Source organism: Talpa europaea (genome assembly GCF_964194135.1).
Source record: "Talpa europaea genome assembly, chromosome: 10".
Classification (NCBI taxonomy): domain Eukaryota; kingdom Metazoa; phylum Chordata; class Mammalia; order Eulipotyphla; family Talpidae; genus Talpa; species Talpa europaea.
In genome coordinates, this window is record NC_140077.1 from 54,807,128 (window position 1) to 54,820,130 (window position 13,003).

The window sequence follows — 13,003 nt, forward strand, 5'->3', positions numbered from 1 at the left end:
CATCCCCTGCTCATGGATTGGAAGAATAAACATTATTAAAATGGCCATCCTTCCAAAAGCAATATACAGATTCAATGCTATTCCAATCAAAATTTCAATGTCATTCTTCAAAGAAATAGAACAATTATTGATGAAATTCATATGGAATCACAAAAAACCCCGAATAGCCAAAGCTCTCCTGAAAAAAAAAGAAGGGAATGGAGGCATCAAACTCCCAGACTTCAAACTATACTACAAAGCCATAATCATCAAAACTGCATGGTATTGGAACAAGAACAGACATACAGACCAATGGAATCAAATAGAAAATCCAGAAATAAACCCACAGATTTATGGTCAACTAATCTTTGACAAAGGAGCAAAGAATATGCATTGGAGCAAAGAAAGTTTGTTCAATAAATGGTGCTGGGAAAACTGGGTCGCTACATGCAAAAGAATGAAGCTTGACCACTACCTCACACCATACACAAAAATCAACTCAAAATGGATTAAAGAACTAGACATAAGACCTGAAACCATAAAATATATAGAAGGAAATATAGGCAAAACACTACGTGATTTGCACATCAAAAACATCTTTACAGACACATCACCCAAAGCAGTGATAGTGAAGGCAAAGATAAACAGCTGGGACTACATCAAATTAAAGAGCTTTTGCACAGCAAAAGAGACAATAACAAAAACAAAGAGAAACCCCAGTGACTGGGAGAACATTTTTGCACCCAACACTAATGATAAAGGACTGATCACAAAAATCTGCAAAGAGCTGATGAGACTCAACAACAACAAAGAAAATAATCCAGTCAAAAAATGGGCAGAAGAGCTAAAAAGAAACTTCTCTGAAGAGGAAATGCAAATGGCCAACAGGCATATGAAAAAATGTTCAACATCACTTGTCATCAGGGAAATGCAAATCAAAACTACCATGAGATACCATCTTACACCAGTGAGAATGGCACATATTAAAAAAACTAGCAACAACAAATGTTGGCGAGGGTGTGGAGAAAAAGGAACTCTTCTGCACTGTTAGTGGGAGTGCAAACTGGTCCAACCACTGTGGAAAGCTGTGTGGAGATTTCTGGACCTACTAAACATAGAGCTTCCATATGATCCAGCAATTCCACTCCTAGGTATTTACCCAAAGGACACAGAAACATCAATTCCAAAGAACACCTGCACCCCTATGTTTATAGCAGCACTGTTTACAATAGCTAAGCTTTGGAAACAACCCAAATGCCCCAAAATAGATGACTGGATCAAGAAGATGTGGTACATATATACCATGGAATATTACTCAGCATTCAAAAAAGATAAACACATGCAATTTGCAGCAACATGGATGGCACTGGAAGGGATCATGCTCAGCGAAATAAACCAAAAAGAAAAAGAAAAATACCGGATGGTCTCACTCATAACAGGAATCTAGAAAACTTAAATAAGGGACCAGGAAAATGAATATAAGAAAGTGAAAATCAAAATCAACAAAAAACTATGAACCAGAGACACTTTTAGGGGGGCGGGGGCGGGAGGGGAGGGATTGGGGTCAGAATGGGGGGGCTGCAATTGTATGGGGAATATAACAATAAAATTTATAAAAAAAATAAAATAAAAAATAAAGTTCTTCTGTTGAAATGGGGGAGATGAAATGGAGTAAGCCAAGTGAGGAATGGTGAAGTGTGCTCTAGGCAAGAATATCATCTTCAGGGCCTCTCGCCTCCATATTAGGCCAGCATGATGAGAGGCACTCTATGTATTTGTGTACACAGTAGAAAGGGTATGTTGGAGGGGTCAGCCCCTTCTTCACCATAAGTCTCAGTTCCTCAGATCATACTGAACTACGTTTATTCTGTTTACCTGAGACTTAAAGTGAGAGAGATTGAAAAGGAGACAGTGGTCATGTCTAACAATATGGGGTACATGGTCAGGAAATCTTGGATTCAAGCTTCCACTTGCACATGAGTTTGCAGAACTGAACCCCCTAGATTGAAGAAACAGTTCACTTAAGTAAAAATTTCCATACATAGTTGCTCAATTCCATGTTGCAAAATGGAAAACTCAGCAAAGTCTTTTACATTTTAGCAACAAGATGATAATTCTGGGGTTTTCTGGTATGCAGATTTTTCCCCCTCTCTCCTTTTTAATTTTTCTTAAAATTGCTCTTCACACTGAGGACACCTCTTAGGCATTTTATAAAATCACTAAAAACATGCATACAGCCTTGAAGTTTCATAGCCTCTCTCTCACTGTATAACAGACGGCCCACCTGTGCTTTACCTTATTAAAGTATTTTGTGTAGAAATGGGAAAAGTGGAAAAATGAAAAGAACTGCTAAAAACACACCTCATTCTCATGGCATTCAAACAATCAACATTATCACAAGTTTTCATTTCAACGGCAGTTGCATTACACAGTAAGGGGAAATTTACTAAAATGATTATGTGCTTCTAGTAGTCCTCATCTCCAACTGCAGTTAAATGTAACTTGTTGGAATTATGAACACAGCACTTTATATATTACTGAGACTGATTTTGGGATTTGAAACTCCACTGTGGCAAGCCTGGGGAGGACTGATTCCAAGGCATTAAAAGATGACACAAGTGCCTCATTCATCTCACTCAGTCAATTTTGCATAAATACTTTCAAATCTAATTACTGAAAAATGGATTTGGCTAATTCTAGAATAAGAGCCTAATCCCACAATGATTATGTTGAATACTCCTGAAATAGAAAAATGTTAAATAGGAAAGTAGTACGGTCATTAATAAACACTTTTTAACACAAATCTAGAAGTTGGAAGGATCCATGTTTCTCCCACTGCGTAGAAACTTCTGCCTCTTAGTCTAGGTGTTCTTTTGTCACAGATCTTGTATGTCTGACAAATATTTACTCCCCTTTCAAGAATTAGTTTTAGCATCACCCACACTTTGGTACTGAGAATATTTCATGCAATTATTTGAACCTGCAATGGTTAAATTCTATATATAAACTGTGAGAGTGTTATTTTGTTTATTTTCTTTTTTAGTTTTTATTATATTTTATTTAGGTAGCATTGGTTTACAAATTTTAATGCAGAGGCACAGGTTAACACTCCTTCTGAAGTATGTCACCACTTCACACCCACCACCAAGACACCCACAATGTGAGAGTGTTTTTGGATGATTAATATCTGAATCAGTAATCTTGGAATAAGCAGATTGTCCTCTATATTGGGGTGGATGTTATTCAATCAGTAGGAGGATTAACTAGAACAAAAACAAATAAGCAAAACAATAAAAACTGGCTTCCTAGACTTCTGTGAACTTCAACTATCCTGAGCAACTATCTTTACTTGCTGCTTTGGAACTGGAACCACTCCTTTGGCTCTTCAAGTCTTGCTTCCTAACCTCTATAATTGCATAAATCAATTCCTTAATAAATCAGTATTTCCCTCATTAATATATAAATAGTAACAGGTATGTAAATATTTGGATATAGAGATAGATGCAAATATCTATCTCCATATCGACATCCGTCTATATCTCTACCACCTATGCATCTATCATCTATGTATCTATCTATGCATCATCTATCCATATATAAAATCCTAATGGTACTGTTTCTACAGAAAACACTTGAGAAAAAGATCTGATGTGATATTTACTCATCTGGACAATAAACATGGATAGGAAAAAAATACAACTTACCCTATTTCTGTAAATGTGATAAATTTCTACCATAACTTTTCATTTTGTTAAATACATAAAAATCAATCTTGCTAGTTCAGATTAAACTAATTTATCTAAGAATGTGCATAGTCATCTAAAAATTGTCTAGACTTCTTTCCATTTTAGTTTGGAAATTCCAGGGACCTTTCACAGTGAAACAGGGATGCAGGAAGGACAACTACTACTCGAACATTTTGCTGGGAATTTTCTATTTACCCATTCAAATTTAACCCTGAATTCTCATTTTGTTGAAGTTCATATTTTTGGCCTCTAATTTTTATCCTCTACTAATTTATTTCTCATTACATAGGGTACATTCTCTTATAGCTTCCTAAGAAAGGAAGCATTATGTAAAATATTTGAGATTTAGTTTGGAAGTGTTTTTCTACCTTTGAATTTCAAATTATAATGGGCATCAAGTCACAAGTTGAAAATAATTTCTTGCAAATAAATGAGAATTGAAACAAAAATGATATTACATTCAGCTATCAAAACAAGTATTTTTTAAAGGTGTTGAAAATACTGCTCTATACCACTGCTTACTGTTTTGTAGTGAAAATTATTATAACATTTCTGACAAAATTGTTCTACAACATTTATTCCTATTTTATCTAGTTTTTTAAAAAAAATCACTAGTGAAAATTCTAGGAAAAGCAAACATATTTTGTACAAAATATTTTGAATTTCATCTACATATGATAATTTCCAAACATTTATTTCCAGGCAAAATCTCTATTTCACTTACAAAAACATCTTGATTTGGGAACCTCTGAGGAATATTTAGTTTACGATGTCACTTGATTATTTTTCCTCTAAACCTTCTCCCTCTTTCCTTATTTCCTCTGCCCATTCATGTTATTGGGTCAGGTCAGGCCAGAAATATCAGAGTTATTTTTCAGAATCTCCACTCCCTTAACAATTATGGTATTATCCAGCCATTGATCAAGAACTATAAAATTAACATTACATCTCTCCATTTCACTCTTCCAGCTGTATCATCTCTCTGACATTATTACAGTTGCTTTTTAATAGTTTCCTCCACAACAATCCATTCTCCAGTAATCAGGGAGCAAATTTTAATACATAAAAGGATGTATGCCACTCTCATGATTAAAATCTTTTATTGTCTTTCAAATGTTTTATGGGAGAAGAAAATCCAAATGTCTTCTATCTAGCCACATTTACTTTCTCCCTTGTGCACATGTTTCAATCACACAATTCTTTCAGTTCTTTAGTACTTTTGAAATTTCTGTCTCAGAGCCTCACACATGTTCTTCAAGTATAACTTCCCTTAGTTCTTACCTGACTGCCATTTTCATATAATTTTACACTGGGTTCAAATGTCAGTATGTCAGAGAATCCTTTCCTGACTGCTTGAATCTAAAGCAGGTTCCCCCAACATTCAGTCTCATAGCAACTTCTCAGTCCCTTTGTTTTTTTCTTATTTACTTATCTAAAATCTTCTACTAAATAATAAACCCAGTGTTTAGCAGCACTGTATGTATTTGTGTGTATGGGGGACAGGATATATTGGAGGAGTCATTCCCTTCTCTGTCGTAAGTCTCAACTCCTCAGATCATGATCTACTAAATTATGTTCACTATGAAGTTTACATGAAACGGTAAAGTGGGGTTGACAGGGATCCCATCTGCATTTCACCTCTGAAGAAACACACCTAATTCGGTTTATGACAAGAAGTAAGCACTGAATAAATTCTTGTTGACTGAACAATAAATTAATTTTCAAAGATTTCAAATATCACAAAGATTTACAATGTGGAATCATACTAACAAAACAATACTAATCATACTTTTATTATTTTCCTCTTGTCTTTTTAATTTTTTTTATTTTTTACATCATTGTTCATTTTTAAACAGTTTGCTTCCTCCCACCCCCTCAGGTGGAGTCCCCATAGAATTTTCGTCACTAATGCACCCATGCAGCATCACCACATTTCCCCATGTTCCTCCCTCCCCACCTCTGATCACTCTCCCATCTCTTCCACCCCTTGCAGGATGTCTCTGATTTATAATAGTCTGTTTTTGCTTTATTGTGTGTTCTACTGTTATTTTTTTTTCATTGATGTCTTATTTGGTTCCCCTATATTCCTGCTATAAGTGAAACCATTGCTATTTTTCTTTTTCCTTCTGACTTATTTTACTGAGCATAATTCTTTCTAGCTCCATCCATGTTGTAATCATACTTTTAAATACCAGAGAAAATAAATGGGATGGACCCAGGCACTATGTCCCTTTTACTAATATTATTATACTAATATTATTTTCAGTAGTGTTAGTATAATATTATGGCGGAACTTATCTTTTTATGATTGTATATAGTAGATCTTTATTTTGTTATATTTTTCCATCACTGTATTCTTCCTATTTTGTGAAGTTGTCAAGTAACTGTCAGTTCATAGGTCAACCACCTCCATCCTTTACTCCTAATTATGAATTCATGTTAATTTAAACTGTAATTCTAATTTAAATCTTTAATTACAAACTGCTATCTTGGAAATTTATTACTATAAAATACTTCTCATATATGACAGGAAATGAGTTTAGATACTACTTGGGTACATTTATAACCAACAAAATCAGGGTCAACTATTCAACGCATATCTATTATTTATTATATTTATAAAACTGGTTTACAAAACTATCTTTTTTTAAATATTTATTTATTTATTTAAGCACTGGGTACAGTCAGAAGCGCGGGAGGGTGAGAGAATTCACCAGAGCCAGAGCAAAGAGCAGACTGAGGAAGTACACTCCTGAGGGGAGCAGCGGGCAGCTGAAGAGATCTGTGTGGCAGGATTGAGCTGCACGCCATGTGGGACCTTCCACCGGTGGCCGGGGATCGAACCGGCGCTCCAGAGGCTGCGGGCAGCTTCACAACCCAGCGTTAAACCGCTGGGTCACCTGGGAGACCAAAAAAAATTCTATGTTTTAGGGATCTAGGTATACACACTTCTACAAATGTTTTCAAACCCCACTGACTACCAAAGCCCCAATAATCTTCCACCACAATCCATTAGACCCTTTTCCCTCTTATTCCTACCTTTTCTACCATTTATTCCTACCTTTCCCATTCTTATAGTCTCAGTTCTGCAGTCAGATTTCAATGATTTCCTTTCTTTTTGTCTGGTCCTATGCTTTGTTTCTTTATATTCTACAAGTGAATTCATCTTTATTTTAATTTCTCCTTTTGACTTATTTCTCTTAGTATATTTCCCTCCAGTTTCACAGATGTCACAAATGGCAAGATTTCATGTTTTATTTTTAAAAGCTGAGTAGTGGTAATCTTTTGTATATAAATACTACATCTTCTTAATCCCTTATCTGTGATTGAACACTTAAGTTTTTTTTTTTTTTAATATTTATTTATTTATTTATATAAGAACCAGTGTACAAAAGATGTGCGGGAGGGTGAGAAGATTCACCAGAGACAGAGCGGGGAACATAACAGGCAGACTGACGAAATACACTGTTGAGTGGAGCAGAGGGTGAGGCAGGAAAGGTCTGCCACCATGTGAGACCCTCACCGACCAGCCGGGATCGAACCTGTGCTACAGAGGCTGCGGACAGCTTCACAGCGAGGCGCTCAACCGCCTGCGCCACCAGGGGAGACCCTGAACACTTAAGTTGTTTCTATAGATTGGCTATTATAAATAGTGCACTAATGAACACAGAAGTGCACATATCCCTTCAAATTAGTATTCTTGCATTCTTCAGAAAGATACCTAGGAGTGAAATTGCTGGATCTATTTTTAATTTTTTGTTAGATCTATTTTTATTTTTTTGAGAAACCTTCACATTATTTTCTGTAGGGTCTGGTCGAAATCCTATCAACAATGTACAAGGGTTCCTTTTTCTGCATACCCTCACAAATACTCATATCTAGTTATATCCATATGGGCCATTCTCATGGGTATGAGATAGTATCCTGTTGTGACTGATTTTTATTTCCCTGGTGATAAATAATGATGAATATTTTTTCATGTTCCTGGTGACCATCTGTATGTCTTTTTTTTTTTTTTTTACTTTTTTTTTTTTTACTTTTTTTTTTTTTTTTTACTTTTTTTAAAAAGATTTATTTATTTATACAAGAACCGGGGTACAGGCCAGAGGCTCCGGAGGGTGAAATAATTCACCAGAGACAGTGGGGAGCAGAACAGGCAGACTGACCAAAATAGAGTGCTGAGGGGAGCAGCAGGCGAGACAGGAGAGATCTGCCACGTCACGTGGGTATCTCCCTGGCTGGCAAGGATGGAACCCGCGCAGCAGAGGCTGCAGACATCTTCACAGCACTATGTTCAACCCACTGTACCACCTGTATGTCTTCTTTATGAGAAGTCTCTATTGAGATTTTTTACCCATTTCCTGGATTAATTTGTTTCCTTTTGTTGATTTGTGTGTTATCTGTGGATTAGTCCCTTATCAGATGCATGATTCTACATATCTTCTTCCATTCAGTAGGGTATATTTTTTGTTTTGATGATATCAATAGTTTCTTTCACTATGCAGAAGCTTTTTATTTTGATATAGTCTCACTTGTCTATTTTTGTTTTTGTTTTCCTTGACATTGTATCCAACTCCCCAAAGACATCACTGAATTGAATATTAAGGATTTTTTTTTCTAAACACAATTATTAACATTCTTAATTCACAAGGTCCTAGTGGTTACAATTAAGTTAGGTAGTGTCATTTAAAGTAGTAAAGGTATGAAAAGAAGCACATATTAGCCAAAACAGAACTTTAATTGTTCTATTAAAGGGAAGGAACTGGAGATTGATAATACAGAGTGGATATCTGTCAGGATAACAAGCTTATTCTTTCTTGGTTCCTGAGGAAAGACTGCAAGTAGTCTAGGATGGCTATTAGAGTTTAGTCATCACATCAACATTCTAAGAAATAGGTTAAAGGTATAGTTTTCATTTTTAAGGAAACTTCATGATAATATAACAAATTTAATTTACATCTCAATGGCCAACTCACTGCAAAAGATGTTTTGAAATATATCCTTTTAGTGTGTGCCAAATGTCTCCAGTTTTGTTTTTCCTTTTAATTGGGTAAAAATCAGAAATTCGATAGGAATAGAACCCAGCAGTTTCTGTCATATAGGTGATAGATAGAATTCAGAGAAGTAACTTTCTTACTTATGGAGGAACTTAAATCAGCCAAGAATTCAAAACTATAATATATGAAAATGGTAGAAAATTTAAAATATAACTTCTATAATATAGATTATGAGGAATGGAGGACTTCAAAAATTAATGGGCAACCTGATATGAAATAGAAAAGAATTTAGTTCCTGAATAAATATTTATGAAAGGACTGAAATCCAAGGATTAGTCTCAATATCACTATTGAAAGTGCAGTTCAACAGGACGCAAATTTGTAAAAGAAACAGAGATTGGCAATTCATCTTAATATACTATGTCACCTTTATTAAAAGTATCCTGGCACTCATATCTACCTGAGACCTCAAGAGCAAATCTAGTATAATCCCTGTCTTTAGTCTAATGAAGAATTATGATTTCCATTTTAAAGGTAAGATCCAGAGATATCAAGTAACTCAGATATGTGAACACAGCTAACAAATCATCACTTGGGATCTACGCTATCTGGGATTTTTCCCATTTTATTGCTTATTCAGTGAGTTATTTTTTCCACTTCATTGTATATTCAGATATTAACCCTATTTAGGTACTTTGGGGAATAGTTATGTACTGAATGAACACTTATGCAAATTATATTAATCACATCCCTTTTGTAGTATGCACTCCATTCTTTCCAAAAGGGAATAAATGTGGTAAATTTTCACAATAACTAAAGGACATGGTGAGCTATTAATTTTAAATTTTGCAAATGCAAAAAACCTTTTTTTTCCCAAATACATTATTATTTTTATTTGACAAACAGCATAGTTTTAGTATTTCAAGAGACAATTCTAACAACTCAACATGTGGGAAAATAATGAAAGATGTCTTTAAAAATACACCTCATTAATCTTAATTATATACTTATGAAACAGGTAACTGCTGACATAAATTGCATATAGGGTGGAATCTTGAAAAACAATGGGAGTTTTTCATAAGACCTTTTTTGCTCAATGTCTTTATTTTTCCTCGCAGGACAATGTATAAAACGTAAAAGAAGGCAAAATGATATTTTGCCTCAGTGCTCATATTTTTTAAGATGTCCAAAGTTGGGGCCTCCCTGGTGGCTCAAGGAGTTAAGTCACAGTACTATGGAGCTATCTGTGGCCACTGTGGCACAAGTTCCATCCCTGGTCAGGGAGGTGACCCACATGGCGCAGCATACCTCTCCTGTCTTACCCGCTGCTCCCCTTGGCAGTGTGTTTTGGTGAATCTGCCTGTTCTGCTCCCCACTCTGTCTCTGGTGAGTCCTCTCATGCCCCGCACCCTTGGCCTGCACGCCAGTTCCTGTATACATAAATAAATAAATCTTTAAAAAAATAATAAAATGTCCAAAGTTCATTTACAAAGTCCCCAGTGTATTTAACTCATTACCTATGTTTCTTTATACTGATGACCTTACTTTTTAGAGATGGCTAATGATTACAATATTAATTGATGGGCCAATAATTGGTTTCCCCTAAACTTTGGATTGATATGATGGTAATAATTTAATTTCAACACAAATAATAAAATTGCTTTTGCACAAAGGTGAAAATTAGAGGCACTAAAATCTTTAGTTGATGTTGCTAGAGGACAGCTTTCAGCAGACAATTTGCACCGTCCCTTTCAATTCTATAGCAGTTTCATTGGTGTTTTTAGAATGTTTTCTCATTGCACTCACTAAGCATCACTCTGAAATTTTTAAGAGGAAGCACTATTGGAATAGAAGTTAGATGAAGAGTGCTAACATCCGTTTTTAGCATCAAGTTTCTTTAAAAGTCATTCAGTCTGTTTCCTTCCTTTTATATTTACTGGAATTTCATCCTATAGAGGAGCAGCTCATCCACAATCTACAGCTAGGTAAAAGTAGATAAAAAACTAGGATTAAGTAGGGCCTCCCTGGTGGCACAGGGGTTAAGTCTTAGCACTATCAAGCTATTGCAAGACACTGTGGCATGAGTTCAATCCCTGGCCAGGGCACTGACCCACATGGCACAGCAGACCTCTTCTGTATCACCCACTGCTCCCCTCAGCAGTGTATTTCAGTAGATCCACCTGTGCTGCTCCCCATTCTGTCTCTGATGAATCCTCTCACTCCCCTGCACCTTTGGCCTACACCCAGTTCTTGTATGCATAAATAAGTAGAAATAAATCTTTAAAAGAAAACAAACTAGGTATACTTCTATAGTATAGCCCTTCTTTAAAGAAAAACATTAGTTAATTTAATAAAGCTCTAAGACCATGAAAGACATCATTAGAGGCACTGTGCCCCACTTTTCATTCTATTCAAGCAAAGTTTGACTTGTACAGAACAAGATCATCCTCTCCTCCTCTGTAATTTGAAATGCGAAATACTTAGCCCCTATTTTTCTTCATTCTGCTTATATTTTCATTGTGTTTCCATTAATCTAGGAATCTGTAAATATGACAAGCTAGAATATGAGCCACTCTAAAGAAAATACAAGTTAGATATGGTAAGAATAAAATTTCATTACTGAAAGTAATTACATTTTACTTCAACTGGAAATTCTTTTAAAATACCCACTTACATTCCTCATTCTACAGTTTTATTCACTTTGCAAATACAGATTTATTTCTCATGAGATGTATAGTATAATTTAATAATTATTGAATGTGTCATTACATATTTTTTAATTTAAAATTAAAATATATTCTGCCTTAATTTCTATTTAAAAAATTATTATATGCAGAAACACATCCAATTATCTTTCCTTCTTCCCTATTGAGCTATTGAACATCTTTGTGGGTTTATTAAAAAGGAGCAGTGATTAAGTAGAGGAAGGGTATCCTTAATCTTCAAACACAACTATTCTTTATTATTGTTTATGTCTAATGCCCTTCTATGATCCATTTTTCTGGGTATTGCAATGACATAAAAGCATTTCAATTATCTATAACAAGAAACACAATTTTATGCCCAAATAACAAAGTATGATACTTAATGGCTATAGGAAGAGCAAAATGGATCTGATCAACTGTTAAGTAGTTAAAGGACAGTGACCTTATGACAGATAATTGTGGATGGTTCAAAGATATGAATCACCTTCTGTTTCAAATTGATAAAGTATGTGGTCGCTGGTCAACTGGTTGCCATAAAAAAAGACTTGAATATCTTAAAAAAGAGAAATTTATTTGCTCATAGTTCTGGAGCCTGGAAATTCAAGATCAAGATATCAGCAGGGTTGGGCTTTTCTTGTAAGATCGCTCTCCTTTTGCTTGCAGACAAACACTTTTTTTTCTGCGTCTTTACGTGGCCTTCTCTCTATATGTGACATTCCTGATGTTTCTTCCTTGTTTGGAGAGACCCTGCGCAGTGAGCGGAAGGGCCTTGACCTGAGTCCCTAAGGCATGTGAAAACACATGCGTCTAGGAGGAAAACCTCTGGGTGACAGGACGTGGTGTTGAGTGCCCGGAAAGTGACCTGCGTGGAGTCAGGCCTCTACATCTCCAGTCTGAGAATAATAAAAATAATGAGCAGACTTCCCAGGCTCTAGCTAGGGGGCGATAAGATTATGTGAGGGAGAACTAACCACCTGGTACCCTTCTGTCTGAAGTAAATAGATAACAGTAAGAAAGTAGACTAATCATTCATACATGTTATCATTATGTGGTATGCTTTGATGTTACACCTGCTGCAATTAAAATAGTATATAATGAGCACTAAGACAATAAAGATTTACTGCATGCTGGACATGACGGTCCTCCATTTCTGATTTCCCTCACAGTCGTGTCCCAGGTCCAGGACTCACTAGACATCAACACTTCCTATTCTTATTAGAGGTCTAATTCTGTTGGATTAGGGCTATCCTTATGACCTCATTTAGCCTTAATTACCTCTTTAAAGGTCTTGTCTCTGAACACAATCACTCTGGGTGCTGGGACTTCAACATCTAAATTGGGAGTGGAGTTGGGATGGGAAGTTATAATTCAACTCATAATGGTATGTAATTAAAAAGCCATAATAAAGTATTGCATACTATGGAGCAATAGCATTGATTATAATTTACATTTTGGTACAGCACTCATCCATAAGTATGTTATTTTCCATTCTCCTACCTATTTAAATAAATGGATATATCTTTGCTTAGAATTGCCAAAGCATTCTGGACATTATGCAGAGAACAACATCAGTATA